The 20,906-nt window shown below is 43.7% G+C and overlaps 1 protein-coding gene across 11 annotated transcripts in view; it reads left to right on the top strand.

Annotated features, from left to right (window-relative positions):
• Nucleotides 1-20,906, top strand: part of TMEM241 (transmembrane protein 241) — a 143,673-nt gene that overhangs the window by 17,412 nt on the left and 105,355 nt on the right. The gene's annotated exons all lie outside the window — the stretch shown is intronic.

The raw sequence follows: 20,906 nt of genomic DNA, 5'->3' as shown, positions 1-20,906 counted from the left end.
AAAATAATAAGAAAAATATTAGCCAGGTGTGGTGCATGCCTGTGTTTCCTGCTACTTGGGAGACTGAGGTGGGAGGATCACCTCAGCCTGGGAGGTCAAGGCTGCAGTTTGCTATGATTGCATCACAGCACTCTAGCCTGAGCCACAGCAGAGACCCTGCCTCAAAAAAAATTCCTACCTATAGAAAAGTTAGAATAATACAATGAACTCCCCTACCCATTACTCAGATTTCATTATTATTATTATTATTATTATTATTATTATTATTATTATTATTTTGAGATGGAGTTTCGCTCTTGTTGCCCAGGCTAGAGTGCAATGGCGCAATCTCAGCTCACTGCAACCTCTGCCTCCTGGGTTCAAGTAATTCTCTTGCCTCAGCCTCTTGAGTAGCTGGGATTACAGGCATGCGCCACCACGCCTGGCTAATTTTGTATTTTTAGTAGAGACGGGGTTTCTCCGTGTTGGTTAGGCTGGTCTTGAACTCCCGACCTCAGGTGATCCATCCACCTTGGCCTCCCAAAGTGCTGGGATTACAGGCATGAACCACTGTGCCCGGCGATTCCCTTATTTTACCATGCTTTCCCTATCATTTTGTCTTGATGTACTGTACATGTATATATGTGTATATGTATATGCATACATACGTATATAAATATATAAACTTTTTTTCCCTGAACTTTTTGAAAGTAAGTTGTAGATTTGACAGGAAATGTCTCTTTTCTTTACTTCTGAATTCTTTAGGGTGTATTTCCTAAGAGCAAGGACATTTTCTTAGAGGACTGCAGTAAAATTATCAAAATCTGGAGATATTAACATTGATACAATACTGTTATCTCATTTAAAGACCATATTTTGCCAGTTATCTCGATGGTATCCTTTGTAGCCCTCCACTCCAAAATTCTAGTACGAGGTCCAGTCCAGATCACACATTACATTAGTTGTTATGATTCTATTAAAACAGCCTTTTAAATATGTTTAAAAGAAATTTAGGCCAGGCACAGTGCTCATGCCTGTTATCCCAGCACTTTGGGAGGCCGAGACAGGTGGATCACTTGAGGTCAGGAGTTCGAGACCAGCCTGACCAATATGGTGAAACCCTGTCTCTACTAAAAATACACAATTAGCTGGGCATGGTGGCACATACCTGTAATCCCAGCTACTTGAAAGGCTGAGGCAGGAGAATCACTTGAACCCAGGAGGCGGAGGTTCCAGTGAGCCAAGATTGCGCCACTGCACTCCAGCCTGGGTTGTAAGAGCGAAACTCCGTCTCAAAAAAGAAAAAAAAGAAATTTTAAAGACCATGACATTATCTAGCCAAAACTATAATCTGAACTGGTTATCTACTCCTGCCTTACCTAGATATCCTCCTAACTCTTTGAGAACATCCTTACTATTCTGAAATGATGCACAAAGTGAAAAGAAAACTAAGCTAAGGTTAATATGAATAAAGTAAACATCCCAGCTGAATGAGCAGGCCAAGTCATTCACCTTGTGATGACTCTGCCCAGTTTCTCCGTTAATCAGATTAACTGCTTAATTTTTTTTTTCTTTTTTTTTGGTTTTTGAGACAGAGTCTCGCTCTGTCGCCCAGGCTGGAGTGCAGTGGCATGATCTCAGCTCACTGCAAGCTCCGCCTCCCGGGTTCATGCCATTCTCCTGCCTCAGCCTCCTGAGTAGCTGGGACTACAGGCGCGTGCCACCATGCCCGGCTAATTTTTTGTATTTTTTAGTGGAGACGGGGTTTAACCACGTTAGCCAGGATGGTCTCAATCTCCTGATTCCGTGATCCACCCACTTCGGCCTCCCAAAGTGCTGGGATTACAGGCATGAGCCACCGCACCCGGCCAACTGCTTAATTGTTAAGTCACTCCTTTGGCACTCTGGAGAAGATTTGAGAATATGTTCAGCATAATATTAATACTTTTGGCTCCTCTACCGGGTGTGGTGGCTCATGCCTGTAATCCCAGCACTTAGGGAGGCTGAGGCAGGAAGATCACTTGAGGTGACCAGCCTGGCCAACATGGTGAAGCCCCTTCTCTACTAAAAATACAAAAATGAGCCCAGCATGGCTACTTGGGAGGCTGAGGCAGGAGAATTGCTTGAGCCAGGGAGGCAGAGGTTGTAGTGAGCCGAGATCACGCCACTGCACTCCAGCCTGGGTGACAGAGTGAGACCCTGTCTCAAAAAAAAAAAAAGAAAAAAAAATAATGATTTTGGCTTCTCCTGAAAATTTAAAACTGGAGAGCAAAAAACTAGTATTAAGAAGTTTTATGAAGGAGAGATCCTGGGAACATAGGTGTACTTTAATGTACCTGACCATGTTATATCATAATCCATATTCAGAAGGAATATTCCACACTGTATGCTTAGCTAATCCAAAGGAGAAGTTATTAAGTCACAATTTTGCATTTTCATGATATAGTATCCTTAATTGGATGAAATAAAGATACTTTTGGGATTTTATATGTTATACTAAGCACAAGTCTTACTAAATACTCCATTGTTATGGTGGATAGTTCAGTAAGAATTGGGCTTCATTTAAACAAATAGGGATACAGAATTCACAAGGCCTGAGATAGTTACAATATTTAAATACTGAAGGACCCTGGCTCCAAATGGGTAAACGTATTCCTTTGGAGAAGCAGGAGCTTGGGCCAGAATGAGGGAATTGGCTGTCACATTATAGCCTGGGGACCACTGGTGCAGATCAACATGAGTCTTCCTTGCTGATTCTAATTATCACATAATATCTGATGTAAATTATTTACTTATTAATAGTAGTCTTTAAAAAATTACCTTACTCATATTTTCTTAAAAGCAATGCCATTTTTCCCATGAAAAATTTTTTTGTTTATTGTGTTATTAATAAAATATGTATAACATAAGATTTACCATTTTAACCATTTTTTAAGTGTACAATTCGTTAGCATTGATTATAGTCACAATATTGTACAATCATCATAACTATTTTTGCCCAGAACTTTTTCATCATTCCAAACATAAACTCTGTACTCATTAAATGATATCTTCCCATTCTCCCCTCCCACTTGCTCCTAGTAACCCCTGTTCTACTTTCTTTGTCTATGAATTTGCCTATTCTGGGTACCTTGTATAAATTGAGTTGTATAATATTTGTTCTTTGGTGTCTGACTTATTTTACTTAGCATTATTGTTTTCAAGTTTCATGCATGTTGTAGCATGAATCAGAATTTCATTCCTTGTGGAGGCTGAACAATGTCTACATGTATTCATCACATTTTGCTTATGCATTTGTCTGTTGATAGAATTCTCCATACTTTTATTAATTTTTTTTTTTTTTTTTTTTTTTGAGGCAAGGTCTTGCTCTGTCGTCCAGGCTGGAGTGCAGTGGCTCAATCTTAGCTCACTGCAGCCTTGAACTTCTGGGCTCAAGCTATCCTCCCACCTCAGTTTCCCAAGTGACTGGGACTACAGGTGTGCACTACCATGCCCAGCTAATTGTTTAACTTTCTGTAGAGATGGGGGTTTGCAATATTGCCCAGGCTGGTCTCTAACTCCTGACCTCAAGCAGTCCTCCCCTCTCAGCATCCCAAAGTGCTGGGGTTACAGGCATGAGCCACTGTGCCCAGCCTTCTAATTGATGTTTTGAAGGGCAGGTAATGACTAGTAGAACTGGCCAAAGATTCTCAAGATTGCTTGCCTGGAAGAAGTTGTCCTTTGACTGTAGAAGTTTGAGACCCACTAGACACTTGTCCCTTGGACTTGACAGTGTGCTGCTAGGTTCTACGTATCTCGGAATATCTGTGATCACATCTTCTTTTCAGCTCCTAGCTAAACTCCACAGAAGTCTTTTCACCACTGTCTCCTGTAGGTGTATTCACAGCCACCCACAGCTCCATTAAACTTTTTGTCCGAGATCCCCATATCTGGGTTTTTGGTAGATCTTGTACCTGAGCTGGTACAGCTCAGGATTTCCAGTTGCCATGGCCCTTGGCAAAGGAGCGTTACCAGATGTTTAGCAGAAGGATCCAGCACCCACGTTCTTTCGTGTGTGCTGGGCTGGGTTTGTATTTGCTGTGGCTGCTGTTTCCTCCTGGGCTTGGTTTTCTGATTATGTCATTAGGGAAGTGAAGCCCAGCTTTACTGAGTATGAATGCAGAGATGACAGAGGTTTGGCTCTTCTAAAAATGGAAATATCAGGAAGACGGTTTGGAGTCCCAGAGGTTACTATGGGGTGGGGATTGTAATGGTGGGGCTGGAGAGTGGGTCCTAAGTTAAGACTGGGCAGCATAGGCCACGGAGAACTCATTTAGATTGCCCTTCTATCCTGGAGCTCAAAGAGGCCCCCATTCCCTCTCAAATGTCAAATGAGCCTCAGAACCTGTTTTGCTCTTATCACACAAGTGGCACGATCTCGGCTCACTTCAACCTCTGCCTCCCGGGTTCAAGCAATTCTCCTGCCTTAGCCTCCTGAGTAGCTGAGATTACAGGCACCTACCACCATGCCCAGTTAATTTTTTTTGTATTTCTAGTGGAGATATGGTTTCACCGTGTTGGTCAGGCTGGTCTCGAACTCCTGACCTCAGGTGATCCACCTGCCTCGGCCTCCCAAAGTGCTGGGATTACAGGCATGAGCCACCATGCCCGGCCAACACATTTCTTACATTGCAAAGAGGCCATATCTCCTGTGCCTGCCCGTATTGGCTCTACATAGCAACCTTATGGGGTCATTCTCTTGTCTAGGTGTTTGCCTGGTGACTGGTTGTTGCCACCTAGTCTTGGATGATGCTCTTGGAACAGTCTGTCTTGGGACAGATAGTGCTGTTGTACAGCCATAAGCTTGTCAATACATGGCAGTTAACTGCTGTTGCCAAGCCATTGCAGAACATTGAAGCAATTTTTCCAGCAGATGCTGAAATCCTTTGCTAAAGGCTTCCTGTATTTGCAAAAAGTGGTACTAAAAGAACGTTGTGACCCGTTTTATCTGACTGGACATCTGTTAGCACCGTGAGACCATGGCATTCTTTTTTGGATTCTGGAACCATTGCAGAAGGCAGGCTCAGGTGTAATTTCATTGGAGACTTCAGATGCAGTCCTATAATTCCTGTATTGCCAGGCTACAGGTTTAAATAAAAACACTTTGAAAGTAATTTTTAACCTACTTGCCACTTTTCGTCTGTTATAAGTAAGAGAGCAAAGTTTGAACTCTCAAGCTTTCAAAGATGAGAAATTCTAAGTTAAAAATTTTATGCTACAATACCTTTGTGACCAGAAATTTCTGAGATGAAACAGAAGCCCACATCCCTTAATTTTTCATCAAGAGTCTGTGCTGGAGAACCGTAGCAAGTATCTTTGATAAAACCTCCAAATTAACTTAGCACTGTTTATAAAGAAATGAACAGTTAACCAATCATTTAGGGTCCAGATTGTATTTATTTAAAAAAATTTATTTATTTATTTATTTAGAGACAGGGTCTTGCTCTGTTGCCCAGGCTTGAGTACAGTGGTGCAGTCATGGCTTACTGTAGCCTGCAACTCCTAGGCTTAAGAGATCCTCCTGCCTCAGCCTCCTGAGTAGCTGAAACTATAGGTGTGAGCCATCATGCTGGCTAATTTTTAAAATTTTTGTAGAGACGGCATCTTACTATGTTGCCCAGGTAGGTCTCAAACTCCTGGCCTCAAGCAGTCCTCCTGATGGCCTCTCAAAGTGCTGGGATTACAGGCATGAGCCACCATGCCTGGCCATACATTTTATTTATTTATTTTAGAGACACGATCTTGCTGTGTTGTCCATGATGGCCTCAAACTCCTGGGCTCAGGTGATCCTCCCATCTGTTTCTGAAGTAGCTGGGACTACAGGTGTGTGCCATTGTGTCTGGCTGTACTTAATTTTTTTTTTTTTTTTGAGATGGAGTCTCGCTCTGTCACCCAAGCTGGAGTGCAGTGGCGTGATCTTGGCTCATTGCAACCTCTGCCTCCGGGGTTCAAGCGACTCTCTTGCCTCAGCCCCCCGGGAAGCTGGGATTACAGGCGGGCACCACCACACCTGGCTTATTTTTCTACTTTTAGAAGAGACGGGATTTCGCCATGTTGGTTAGGCTGGTCTTGAACTCCTGACCTCAGGTGATCCACCCGCCTAGGCCTCCCAAAGTGCTGGGATTACAGGCATGAGCCACCGCGCCCTGCCCCAACTCTCTCTCTCTCTTTCCCCTTCCTGCCTGCCTGCCTGCCTGCCTGCCTTCCTTCCTTCCTCCTTTCCTTTTTCTTTTTCTTTTTTTTTTTCTTTTCTTTCTTTTTGAGACAGAGTCTCACTCTGTTGCCCAGGCTGGAGTGCAGTGGCTTGATCTCAGCTCACTGCAACCTCTGCTGCCCTGTTCAAGCGATTCTCCTGCCTCAGCCTCTCAGGTAGCTGGGATTACAGGCTCCTGCCACCATGCCCGGCTAATTTTTGTATTTTCAGTAGAGACAGGGTTTCACCATCTTGGCCAGGCTGGTCTGGAACTCCTGACCTCATGATCCACCTGCCTTGGCCTCCCAAAGTGCTGGGATTACAGGCGTGAGCCACCGCACCCAGCCCTCTTTTTTTTTTTTTTAATTTTTTTTTTTGAGGCGGAGCCTTCCTTTGTTGCCCAGGCTGAAGTGCAGTGGGATGGTCTTGGCTCACTGCAAGCTCCGCCTCCCAGGTTCAAGCACTTCTCCCGCCTCAGTCTCCCAAGTAGCTGGGGCTACAGGTGTGCGTCACCATGCCTGGCTAATTTTTTTTTTTTTTTTTTTGTATTTTTAGTAGAGACAGGGTTTCACCGTGTTGGCCAGGCTGGTCTCGAACTCCTGACCTCAGGTGATCTACCCACCTCAGCCTCCCAAAGTACTGGGATTACAGGTGTGAGCCACCATGCCCGGCCAACTCTATTTCTTAATACTAACATTGCCTCTGTTCTGTGCTTTTCCTGCAGTCCATCTCCTGAGGCTCACTCAGCGACACATCTAGCCTTGGTCCTCCCAGGAAGGGGTGAGGTAGATAAGGTGGTGCTGGAGGAGGCAACTGCCTTTACAGTGGAGGGTACAGGGTAACAGCCCCTAACACTGCGGCAGGGTCAAAGCCTGACCACCTGGTGGGGAAGGAGAGCAGTGGCCTTTCAAACACTGTGGTGTTGGGAGCTGTAGACTGGTTTCTTTGAAGCTCTTATTGGGCTTTAGGGATTGTCAGAACCTTACTGAAGATGACAAGATTTCCATTTCAGCATAAACTAGATTACATGTTGAGAATCTTGGACCAGAAAAAAAATGAAACATGAAGTGGGAAGAAGTGATGATTCTGCATGATCAGAGAGCTGGGAAGAACCAGTGATGAAAATGCCTTGAGAAATGGAGCTTGAGGCTGGGCATAGTGGCTCACGCCTGTAATCCCAACACTCTGGGAGTCTGAGGCAGGAAGATTGCTTGAGCCCAGAAGTTTGAGACCAACCTGGGCAACATAGTGAGACCCCATCTCTTTAAAAAAAAAAAAAAAAAGAACTTTACGGAAACCCAGTGGTCACATGGTCCTTTGTGTATAGCCCAGGGCACTGTCTAGTGTGTGAAGCCTTGAACATCTCAGCTAGTAAGGTCCAGAGGTTGGGACTCAGACTGCCTTATTCTAAATTGGGCCAACAGATGTGCCGGGAGTAAATATGTTAGCCTTGTGGGCTCTTCTATCTCTGTTGCAGCTACTCAGCTCTGCTGTTAGAGCATAAAAATAGCAATAGACAATACATAAACGGTTGGGTGTGACGGTGTGCTGATAAAATGCTATTTTCAGAAACAGGCAGCAGGTGGGGTTTGGTCTATGGGCCATAGTTCTTTGACTCCATCTCTAAATTATGCTCTGTGAGAAACTGTCATCACAGGACTCTTGGGTTCAAGAAATATTAGGGCTGGACTTCATCAAGGGAATGTGATCCTCTCTGAGTCAGGAGGAAGAGTGAAGAATGAAAGAGAAAAGTCTAAGGAAAGTGAGAAGAAGGGAGAAAGGGGGCAATAAGACTGACAAGCATAGTCACCAGTAGTAGACCAAAAAAAAAGAAAAAGAAAAAGAAATCTAGGGGTCTTCTATAATTAGTGATGTAATATGCAGAAATCCTTTCCAACTTTAAATACTGACTTTACATTTGTAAGGTATTAGTATTTTAGGCAATTCCAGTAGTCAACATGAACCTTGGTTTCTTTTTGTTTGTTTGTTTTTTGAGACAGAGTCTTGCTCTGTTGCCCAGGCTGGAGTGCAGTGGCATGATCTTGGCTCTGCAACCTCCACCTCCTGGATTCAAGGGATCCTCCTGCCTCAGCCTCCCAAGTAGCTGGGATTACAGGTGCATGCCACCACGCCTGGCTAATTTCATATTTTTAGTAGAGACAGGATTTCACCATGTTGGCCAGGCTGACCTCGAACTCCTGACCTCAAGTGATCCTCCCGCCTCGGCCTCGCAAAATGTTAGGACTACAGGCGTAAGCCACCATGCCTGGCCTCTTGCTGTCTTATTTTCATGTTTGGAAACTATTTTTTGGTCCACTAGGTGTCAGTGTAACATAGAATTTTCAAAAATTCAGCTTCAGGAGCCTTTTCAGCACCCATGAAGAGCTAAACTGCAAATTGTTTTCAGGGAGCAGATGTTCTCTCAATAATGCATGCTCTATTTGAAAAACAAATAATTTAATTTAATTAGCCTTCATCTCAATAACAACAGTTTTGTAAACCGTGCCAACAGACTTTTGTTAGCTTCTTATAAAATGCTTTGTTCATCAGGGTTCTTAGGGATGACAGAGTGTGTATGGAAACAAAAAACAGGCCCATGATTCAAACAAGATGCAGTATTTGTGCTTATAAATAGTTAAGAAAGATCATCTATTACCACAGTTTTCAAATTAGACCCCTTGGCAAATAGTCGTTCAACATGGTAAGGTCTGCAGTCTTTGTGGCTAGGAGTTGCTGGGAGACCCTACAGCACACACCTACCTTTCTTTCTTTCTTTCTTTCTTTCTTTCTTTCTTTCTTTCTTTCTTTCTTTCTTTCTTTCTTTCTATCTCTTTATTTATTTCTTTCTTTTTTCTTTCTCCTTTCTTTTTCTTTCTTTCTCTCTTTCTTTCTTTCTTTCTTTCTCTTTCTTTCTTTCTTTCTTTCTTTCTCTCTCCATTCCCTTCTCTCTCCCTTCCCTTCTCTCTCCCTTCTCTTCTCTCCCTTCCCTTCTCTCCCTTCTCTTCCCTTTCCCTTCCCTTCTCTTCCCTTTCCTTTCCCTTCTCTTCCCTTTCCCTTCCCTTCTCTTCCTTTTCCCTTTCCTTCTCTTCCCTTTCCCCTCCCTTCTCTCTCCCTTCCCTTCTCTCTCCCTTCCCTTCTCTCTCCCTTCCCTTCTCTCTCCCTGCCCTTCCCTTCCCTTCCCCTTCCCTTCCCTCCCCTCTCTTTCTTTCCTTCCTTCTCTTTCTCTCCTTCCTTCCTTCCCTCCTTCCCTCCTTCCCTCCTTCCTTCCTTCCTTCCTTCCTTCTTTCTTCTGTAGCTCAGTAGCTCCCTAGAGGCCCGCACACCACAGGGACCTGAGATCCCACCAGGACCATCTCAGGATTTAATTCCATCTTGCCTCCTTTGTGGGCCAGCAGGACAATGAAAGAATAAACCAGCACAGGAGGCCCAGATGGCACCAGCTGAAGAATTAGAGGTGGGGAATTGTTGCATTAGTTGCATGTGCCTAGTTTGTTCCTAATGTTCAGGCCTCTGGCTATCCTAGAATCAGACAGCATTAGATCTGTAAAGGAGGGCAGGTCATTACAACCTCTCTGGAAGGTGATTTGGTACCCAGTTATGAACTTTTTTCTTTTTGTTTTTGAGATGGAGTCTCACTTGTGTCACCCAGGCTGGAGTGCAGTGGTGCGATCTTGGCCCACTGCAGCCTCTGCCTCTCAGGTTCAAGCAATTATCGTGCCTCAGTCTCCCGAGTAGCTGGCACTACAGGCGCCCGCCATGATGCCCGGCTACTTTTTGTATTTTTAGGGGTTTCACCATGTTGTCTAGGCTCGTCTTGAACTCCTGACCTCAGGTGATCTGCCCGTCTCAGCCTCCCAAAGTGCTGGGATTACAGGCGTGAGCCACTACGCCCAGCCCCCAGCCCCCGGTTACAAACTTTAATGCACCTTTTTTTTTTTTTTTTGAGACGGAGTCTCGCTCTTTTGCCCAGGCTGGAGTGCAGTAGCGCAATCTCGGCTCACTGCAAGCTCTGCCTCCCGGGTTCATGCCATTCTCCTGCCTCAGCCTCCCAGAGTAGCTGGGACTACAGGCGCCCGCCACCGCACCCGGATAATATTTTGTATTTTTAGTAGAGATAGGGTTTCACTGTGTTAGCCAGGATGGTCTGGATCTGACCTCGTGATCCGCCCGCCTCGGCCTCCCAAAGTGCTGAGATTATAGGCGTGAGCCACCGCGCCCGGCCTAATGCACATATCTTTTAATAGCATTTCCACTTCAGGGAATTTATCCTACATATTGCAAAAACACCATGATATGAGACAAGAATACAGTTGACCCTTGGTATATGTGGGGGACTGCTTCTAGGTTCCCTCTCACAACAACATTTCCAGGTGCTTAAGTTCCTGATATAAAACAGCACAGTATTTGCACATAACCTACACATGTCATCCCATATATGTTAAATCATCTCTAGATTACAACGTAAATGCTACGTCAGTAGTAGTTACGCTGTATTGTTTAGAGAATAATGGCAAGAGAAAGGTCTGTCTATGTTCAATACAGATACAACCATCCTTTTTTTTTTTTTTTTTAAGAGACGGAGTCTTGCTCTGTCGCCCAGGCTGGAGTGCAATGGTGTGATCTCGGCTCACTGCAGCCTCCACCTCCTGGGTTCAATCCATTCTCCTGCCTCAGCTTCCCAAGTAGGCCAGGACTACAAGCATGCGCCACCATGCCCAGCTAATTTTTGCATTTTTTAGTTGAGACGGTGTTTTACTATATGTTGGCCAGGCTGATCTTGAACTCCTGACCTCAGGTGATCCTCTGCCTTGGCCTCCCAAAGTGGTGGGATTACAGGGCGTAAACCACCTTGCCTAGGCTTTTTCCTAATATTTTTGATCTGTAATTGATTGAATCGATGGATGTGGAGCCGACAGATACAGAGGGCCAGCTGTATATTTAAGGGTAACCATACAGTATTAGAATAGTAAAAATGTAGGATTAATTTAAATGTCCAGCAGTAGGGCTGGTATTCAATTATTGATAAATTGGGGATGACTTTTTTGACATGGAAAGATGTGAAGTGAAGCAGGTTGTAAATAATATGTACAGTAGCATCCCGTTTTTGTTGAGTGTTCATATGTGCGCATATAGACACTGATTGGAAGGAGATATAGTAAGGTATTAACAGTGGTTTTCTGTGGATAGTGACATTGTAATTATAATCTTTTTCTTGATTATCTGTATTTTCAAAAATTTATGTTATAGATAGATACTACTTTTTTTCTTTTTTTTTCCTTTTTGAGATGGAGTTTCACTCTTGTTGCCCAGGCTGGAGTGCAGTGGCACAATCTCAGCTAACTGCAACCTCCGCCTCCTGGGTTCAAGCAATTCTCCTGCCTCAGCCTCCCGAGTAGCAGGAATTACAAGTGCCCACCACCATGCCCGGCTAATTTTTGTATTTTTAGTAGAGACAGGGTTTCACTATGTTGGCCAGGCTGGTCTGGAACTCCTGACCTCAGGTGATCCACCAGCCTTGGCCTTCCAAAGTGTTGGGATTAAAGCTGTGAGCCACTGCTCCAGGCAGGTACTACTTTTTAATAAAAAAAAAAAAAGAGAGAGAGAGATAAGATATAGAAAGCACAATAACTACCTCTATTCCAAGATTCTAAGTTTAAGTTCATGTCCATTGAAGGAAAATATGTGTGTTTTTTAATGCAGTTAGTTTGTGGTTGTCACAGTTCTAGGTTACAACATGATTGTTAATAAATGTTTATTGAATTTGAAATTGTTAGATTCCCCATTAGGGCCATTTCAGAGAGACAAGTGTGGGATGTAGGCATTTTTTGTTCTTATCCCTGTTCTTGAAAACCGAGTAGCTGTCAACACCAGCAATTCTGTTCAGAGCAAAGTCTCTAAAGGGCTGGAGAAAAAGAAGAAATGTCAGTTGTGGTCATGGTTGTATTTTGTTGCTGTTGTTTTCCCCTTGTAACAATCTAGAGAGAGAAGACAAAAAAAAAAAAATGTTTTAAGATACCAAAGTAATGCCTGGAGAATCATTCTGCAAATATTTGAGTGTCTGCTATATGCCAGGCATTGTTCTTGGTGCTGGAGATGTGCAGGGAGCAAAACAAAGATTGTTGCCCTTGTGGAGCTGGCATTCTAGTTGAGGTAGACAGACAATAAACACATGAAAATGTAAGTGCATAGTGTGTCCAATTGTGGTACATGTGGAGAATATAGCCAGGTAAGAGGTTAGGGGCGTGTGTGTGTGTGTGTGTGTGTGTGTGTGTGTGTCTCAGGCCAGTGGATAGGGGGTTATTTTATAGAGAGTGGGTAAGAAGGACTCACAGATAAAATAACTTTTAGGCAGAGATCTGATTCTGTGGGAGAACAGGCCATGCAGGTGATTTGTGGGGAGAGGGTTCCTGGCAGAGGAAACAGCAGCCAGCCCTGAGGTGCTTGGCATATTTGCTGACCAGCAAAGAGGTCAGAATGCTGTTTTATTTCCACCTGTAAATGAAAACTTTATTGTAGGTAACTTTACTCATATCCAAGGATAAAGTCATGGAAGTGAATTTTCTGGCTCAAAAAGTACGCATATTGAGGCTTTTGATAAATGCAGCCAAGTAGTACATACATATCCTACGGAAAGATACCAGTCTATATCTCACAGCAGTGTGAAGGTGTTGGTTTCATTATCCCCTCTATTGGATATAACTTTTAAAAATTGCTGGTTTCTTGGGCAAAGCATGATGTATCTTTAATTCAAAATTATTTAATTTAAAGTTCCTTTATTATTAGGAAAGTTGGATAATTTTTCATATGTTTGTTGGCCATTTATATTTCTTGTATGTGTGTGTGTGAGATAGAGAGAAAGAGACAGACAGACAGAATTACCTGCTTTTGTCCACTGACTCTTTTTGGAGAGCTGATTTTTTTTCTTTTTGATTTATCGTACATTAAGGATACTAAAATCCAGCCTGTTTCATATGTTGCCAGTGTTTTTTCCTGGTTTGTTAATTTTCTGTTGATTTTCTTTATGGTGTTTTTAGCTATTGCATTTTATGTAGGCAGATCTATCAGTCTTCCTTGATGGTTTCTGTCCTTGTAGTGATATATAGAAAAGCCAGAAGGGCAGCATTTATTGAGGTTGTTGTTGTTTTTAATGTGCCATGCACTGCTCCCAAATACTGTATATTCATTCTCTTATCTTCTCGGAATCCTTCTGAGCATTATTATCCCCATTTGATAAATGAAAAAAGTGAGTTCTCATTGCAAACTATGGATATGGATCCGGTTTTGCCTGACCACATTAAAAGAAAAACTTTAGGCTGGCCACAGTGGCTCATGCCTGTAATCTCAGCACTTTGGGAGGCTGAGGTGGGAGAGTTGTTTGAGGCTAGGAGTTCAAGACCAGCCTGAGAAACACAGGGAGACACTGTCTCTACAAAAATAAAATAAGGTAATTAGCATGGCATGGTGGTGTGCACCTGTAGTCCCAGCTACTTAGGAGGCCTGAGGTGGGAGAATTACTTGAGCCTGGGAGGTTGGGGCTGCAGTGAGCCGTGATGGCACACTGCACTCCAGCCTGAGCAACAGAGCGAGACCCTATCTGTAAATAAATAAAGAAAAGAAAAACTTTAGACAAAATAAATTTAACAGAGATTATTTGATCAAACAACAATTCTTGACTCAGGCAGCACTCAGAACCAGAGGAGGCTTAGAGAACTCTACTGTAGCAGCCTGGCTGTGAGCTTTTATAGCTGAAGTAGCTGAATGTGGAAATAAAGTTATTACATAACTGGCTATAGCTAGGCATTGGCTTTCTTTGGGTATAGTTCAGTGGGAGGTCCCTGATTTTTAACCAGTTGGTTGGTTGACTGTGATTGATTGATGCTCAGTTTTGGTTTTTCTTTTTCAGTCACTTATAAGAAATGCATCCAAGTTTAGGTGTGGTCTGCTTACTTAGGAGCTCCTAGTGCAGAGACAGGATCAGGCTAATGGCCTCCTTCTTATCTGCTTTAACACCACGAAGGTCACATTCTTTCCACTGTATGAAACCCTTTGCCCTGGACTTGTACATCCTTCCCACCCCCCACCCCCCATGACCTGGCTTATACTAGAACTGAGAACATAGCCCAGCCCAGGGAAATGTGTGAAGTTTCTCTGTCTCGTAGAGCTATTGGCTAAAGTTAATCTGCAAATTGCTGGCAGTTCCTTGGGAGCAAGAAAAAACTAATTATAATTTCAAAAGATTTGGATAACCATGTAAATGTTATAAGATTATACTCTCTAGTGCCCAGAATCAGATATGAGTTGTATCACTTGTTGCTATATCTCCGTACAAAATAATCCTTAGGTACAGCAGAACTAACTAGGATTTTAAAGTTGTAGCTTCATTTCTTCCTGAAGAAATGACTTCAAAAAATATTTCAGGAGATGACAAAAGCACAAAGAAGCACTACACTTGTAGCTCATGTCTTTACCTTGTCTCTATGCTACCTGGAAAAGTATGGAAATCTCAGTTGTCATGGATTTTACACATACCAGGTGACTAACTATTGAAAGGTCTGGCCCCACTGGATTGTGACAGCACAGTAACAGTTGTGGAACCTGTAAAGCCAGAGATCCAAATCCTTATTCCTGAGCAGTAGGAATAAGTGTCAGCAGTTCAAATTATGTACATGGAGCTGTCGGCCATTGCAACAGGCTTTCTCTCTCCTTCCCCGACACCCCCTCTCTCCTCCCATGACTACTACAGTCTACTTATTGCCTACCTCTCCCACTGGACTTGGTGTGTCATATTAAGAGCTGTGTCCTCATTGACTAGAATATTGGAATATAATGGGTGCTTAATGAATATGAATGAGTTAATGAGTGTTTTAGTTCATTTGGGCTTCTGTAACAAAATAGCATAGACCAGCTGGCTTATAAACAACAGAAATTGGCCAGGTGTGGTGGCTTATGCCTGTAATCCCAGCACTTTGGGAGGCCAAGGCAGGTGGATCACTTGAAGTCGGGAGTTTGAGATCAGCCTGACCAACATGGTGAAACCCCCATCTCTACTAAAAAATACAAAAATTAGCCAGGCGTGGTAGTGGGCACCTGTAACCCCAGCTACTTGGGAGGTTGAGGCAAGAGAATCACTTGAACCTGGGAGGCGGAGGTTGCAGTGAGCTGAGATTGTGCCATTGCACTCCAGCCAGGGTGACAGAGCGAGACTCCATCTCAAATAAATAAATAAATAAACAACAGAAATTTATTTATCACAGCTCCTAGAGGCTGTGAAGTCCAAGATGAGGGCACCAGCAGATTTGATGACTGGTGAGGGCCCACTTTTCTGGTTCATAGGAGGTGCCTTCCATCTGCATCCTCACTTGGTACAAGAAGTGAACAAGCTCCCTTGGGCCTGTATTTTTTTTTTTTTTTTTTTGAGACGGAGTCTCGCTCTGTTGCCCAGGCTGGAGGGCAGTGGTGCGATCTCAGCTCACTGCAACCTCTGCCTCCTGGGTTCAATCAATTCTCCTGCCTCAGCCTCCTGAGTAGCTGGGACTACAGGCACGGGCCACCAGGCCCAGCTAATTTTTGTATTTTTAGTAGAGATGGGGTTTCACCATGTTGGCCAGGATGGTCTCGATCTCTTGACCTTGTAATCTGCCTGCCTTGGCCTCCCAAAGTGCTGGGAGTGCTGGGATTACCAGTGTGAGCCACTGTGCCTGGCCTTTTTTTTTTTTTTTTTTTTGAGATGGAGTCTTGCTCTGTCGCCAGGCTGGAGTGCAATGGCGTGATCTCGGCTCACTGAAACCTCTACTCGGCCCGCTGCAAGCCGCCCGGGTTCAAGTGATTCTCCTGCCTCAGGCTCCCGAGTAGCTGGGACTATAGGCATGGGCCACCATGCCCAGCTAATTTTTGTATTTTTAGTAGAGACGGGGTTTCACCTTGTTGGCCAGGATGGTCTCGATCTCCTGACCTCATGATCCGCCTGCCTCGGCCTCCCAAAGTGCTGGGATTACAGGTGTCAGCCACCGCTCCTTGCCTGGGGCTGTTTTATAAGGACACTAATCCCATTCATGAAGGCTCTGCCCTTATGGCATAATCACTTCCCACAAGAAAGTGATTCCTAGTACCATCCTAGTACCTCCTAGTACCTCCTAGTACCATCACTTTGGAGGTTAGGACTTCAACATATGACTTTTGAGGGGATGCAGATTCAGACCATAGCAATGAAGAATAGGTTTGTGACAACGTCTTTCCAAGCCATAGAAGGCTCTTATTGCTGTAATAATAAACTAAAGGGATACATTATGTTGAAGAAAATGTTATGTGTATTTACTTTTTTTTTCTGAGACAGAGTCTTGCTCTATCGCCAGGCTGGAGTGCAGTGGCGCAGTCTCGGCTCACTGCAATCTCTGCCTTCCAGATTCAAGAGATTCTCCTGCCTGAGCCTCCCGAGCAGCTGGGACTACAGACATGAGCCACCGTGCCCAGCTAATTTTTGTATTTTTAGGAGAGATGGGGTTTCACCATGTTAGCCAGGATGGTCTCAATCACCTGACCTCGTGATCTGCCCGCCTTGTATATTTTATTCTCAGAACTGAAGAATAAGGAAATACAGTAAAACCAAATGTAAGACATACTTAACAGTGCATTCTTGCTCACTAGAGGACAGGAAAGGATCTTTGATCCAGTTGCCTACTTGATATCTCTGCTTGGGTGTCCCAAAAGCATCTCAAGTTCATAATTTTCAAGACTGAATTCATGATTTTCTCCAGTCAAGTGTTTTCAACTTTTTCCTGTCTTAATGCACCACCCCTAACCCTGTTCCAACGTGTTCTCCATACTACAGCCAGAGCAACCTTGTCAAAATACAAGTTAGACCATATTATTCCCTCCCTACCCTGGGTTTATTCCTCCATCTACTCAAGCTACACTTGCCTTCCTCCAATTTCCTCTTGCCACAGGGCCTTTGCACATGCCGTGTTTATGTCTGGAATGTCACGTCCCTTGCACTGTTCTACCCTGTCTCCTGTAGCCAGTTTAACTTTGAATTTCCCTCTCAAACATCACGTATATGGGGAAGCGTTCCCTATTCTCACTGATTAGGTCAGTTTCCCTTATTGTATAGCATGGTCCTTTAGTCTCGTTTATAACAGTTATCAATGTAGTGTTTTCATTTATTTTATATGAACAAAACACATACAGTTCCCACCCATGTGACACAGTGTATTTGAGGGGTGGAGGAGACATTAATAATATATCCAGGAGCTCCCTTTTCTGACTCTGTCAGTCAGATAATTAGTGGGTTAATTGAAAGTCATATAAATCAGGGAATCTTATTTTTATTTTTATTTTTTTGAGATGGAGTCTCACTCTGTCGCCCAGGCTGGAGTGCAGTGGCATGACCTTGGCTCACTGCAACCTCCACCTCCCGGATCCAAGTGATTCTCCTGCCTCAGCCTCCTGAGTAGCTGGGACTATAGGCGCCCACCACTTTACCCAGCTAATTTTTGTATTTTTAGTAAGAGACAGGGTTTCACCATATTGGCCAGGCTGGTCTTGAACTCCTGACCTTGTGATCTGCCCATCTCGGCCTCCCAAAGTGCTGGGATTACACCTGGCCTATTTTTATATTTTTTTAAAGAGACAAGGTCTTACCCCTGCTGCCCAGGCTGGAGTGCAATGGCATGACCATGGTTCACTGCAGCCTTGACCTCCTGGGCTCAAACGATTCTCCCACCTTAGCCTCCCAAGTATCTGAGACTACAGTCTCAACCCACCACACTCAGCTGAATTTTTAAATTTTTTGTAGAGACAGGCTTGCTGTCTTGCCCAGGCTGGTCTGAAACTCCCAGACTCAAATTATCCTTCCATTTTGGTCTCCCGAAGTGCTGGGATTATAGGTGTGAGTTACTGCACCTGGCCTAGGGAATCATCTTTTGCTGAAACAATCTATTTATTTTAATTAAAGACATATAAATGTGCATTAATTTGCTGATTTTGTAGTAAGGCTTTTCGTTTGTGTGTGGATTGTTGACTGGTGTCTGTTTCTTGCATATACTACCCTTAGCTTATACCCTATGATTTTCCATTGAAATACATGGTTAAAGTAGAATGAGGCCTTTGGTAATTTGAAACAATATAAATCAAGAGTCTTTGATTTTTAATTCTTTTTCCTTTTTGCCCTATCCCTTCACACTTGCCTTGCCCACACCTGTTTTGTCAGCCATTTTTCCAGTGATTCAAATGTATTATTCTTAGCAGCGGCTATGGTCTTAGGTTGGTGTGTGGTGGAGAAAGACAGCTGTCACACTGACAGCATGGTGGCTCTGCAGTCCACTGCCTCTCCTGTGTGTCTGAAGTGCCATGAGTGTGTATTGCTTTGGCCCTGTTGCCCCTGAGGGAGATGACTTCGGAGAACACAAGCACCGGGGTCCTGTGCCTGGGAGGTGGTCCCACGTCTGGAGCCAGACGCTCACTCCGCTGTCCTCTAACACTTCCCAGAAGTCTGTTTGGTCCTACTAGTCCTGTGTATCTCTTTTCTAGTTAAAGTTATTTCTTTGTATTTGTGGGTAGGAGGGTTAAAATACAAGGTGTTCCCTAGGCATGTTTTCTTTTCCTCACATCCATGGCCATTCAAACACCCTGATGCCTCTTGGAATATATAACTCAGCAGTTTTCTTTGTTTTAAGAGGGCATGGAGTACACATGTCTGGGGCCTCGCTGACCTTACATTCCAAAGTCCTGGGCCTCCCGCAGTGAGGCCAGCTGCCGTTTCACCCAGTGCACCTCCTCCTTCCTCCTCAATGCCCTGCCTGCAGTATGTGCTCTGGGCTTCCTTCTGGTGCACAACAGGCCATGGGCCTGTATCCTGCCTCCCTTGATTCATGTGAGCTTAATGTCAAGTGGGAAAAGCCACTTCATAGAAGAATAGCAATTGACTGATGTCACCCCTGATCCATTGCAATGGAGGATGGGATCTTCCTTTCTCTGTTCATCTTTTGGTTGGGGGTGCTGACATCTACTACAGCACGACTAGTGTAACAGAATATCCCTCAGATAATTGGCTGCTTGGTCAATTATCTGAGTGTTTGCAGCTTATCTATTTGTATGTCAGTGTCTCCCATTAGATTATGAGGTCCGTGAAGGCAAAATATGAATGGACGTTTAACAGCTAGGGCTTTGGAGCCAGACAGACCTCAATTCAAATTCTGGCTTTGCCATTTACCAGCTCTTCTCACCACAGGCAAATTATCTAAACTCTTTGTGTCTCAGTTTCCTCATTTGTACAATGAGGGTAATAATAATAAATACCTTCCTCATAAGATTATTGTGCAACTTAAAAAAGATGCAGTATATAAAACATTTAAAACAAAAAATGCAGCATATAACACATCTAAAACACATAAAACAAAAAACCAGCAAAGTGCTTGGTTTGTGGCAAGTGTTCAATAAATGTTACCTGTGATGCTGCTATTAATGATAATTCTCAGCACCTTGTAAGTTGCTGTAAGTATTTGCACAATGAATTTATGCAGCAAGTAAGGTTTGAAGGCCCTTGCTAGACTGGAAACATTTAAATGCTAGGTTCTCCAGGAAGTTGTACAGATCAGACCTGATCTTGGATGGAGTGCCTGCCCATGCTAATAAAATTAACAAAGAACATTTCTTGAGCAGGCATCATTCCAGGAGATCAGTTCATTGAGTTAGTTGGGATTATTATGTTATATCCTGCTGGAATGGTTTCATTTATTTTTATTCATTATTAGGATAACTCTGGGAACTTGAATTAGTAGATCGAATATATTTCTTTTTTTATTTTTTTGAGACAAGGTCTTGCTCTGTCTCCCAGGCTGGATTGCAGTGGCATGATCTTGGCTCACTGCAACCTCTGCCTCCTGAGCTCAAGTGATTCTCCTCCCTCGGCCTCCTGAGTAGCTGGGATTATAGGTGCCCGCCACCACCATGCCTGGCTAACTTTTGTATTTTTAGTAGAGACGGGGTTTCACCATGTTGGCCAAGCTGGTCTAGAACTCCTGACCTCAACTGATCCACCTGTCTTGGCCTCCCAAAGTGCTGGGATTACAGGCCTGAGCCACCATGCCCGGCCAATAAAATGCATTTCTAACTGATGAGAGAAGCAGGTTGCAACCTCAGTGATATGCATTGTGTGTGAGAACTAGGATTTTGATTCTAAATTGTAAGAGAAAAGCAGTTCCTGGTGTGGCTACAATTGAAAAATAAATGTACCCTTTGGAAGTCCTTAAAGGGTCCCTGAACCAGAATTCCAGCAATGCCAGGTTAATGGTTGAAAAAGCCAGCCTATGGCCACCCAACTGAAGTTCTGGGATTCTTTTTTTCAATTTCATCCCTTGAAACTGGTTCTTTTTGTTGTGATTCCACGGAGCTGTTTGGTGTAGCCTGGGTAAATAACCTTTTCAATTTTTAATAATTTGTAGTGGATTCAAAACTTTTGGTTACTTAAAATCCAAAGAATAATGTTCACTGCCCTTGGAAAAAACCAGATCTGTTCTCTCTTCCAAGCTGCAGCAAGGCGTTTACCATTTCCATTTCTGGGATCTCTTAGGCTAGATGATCAGTAATGATGGGATTGTAGGTAGGATGGCTTTATCTGCCTCCACCACTCAATCGATGAAGACCACATCTCACTTAACAAGTCTGCCAGGGATGTTTAGACAGCCTCTGTTGTTGTAGT

This window comes from Gorilla gorilla, chromosome 17 (assembly GCF_029281585.2).
Source record: "Gorilla gorilla gorilla isolate KB3781 chromosome 17, NHGRI_mGorGor1-v2.1_pri, whole genome shotgun sequence".
In the NCBI taxonomy this organism is placed as follows: domain Eukaryota; kingdom Metazoa; phylum Chordata; class Mammalia; order Primates; family Hominidae; genus Gorilla; species Gorilla gorilla.
This window is presented reverse-complemented; position numbering and strand designations above follow the sequence as displayed.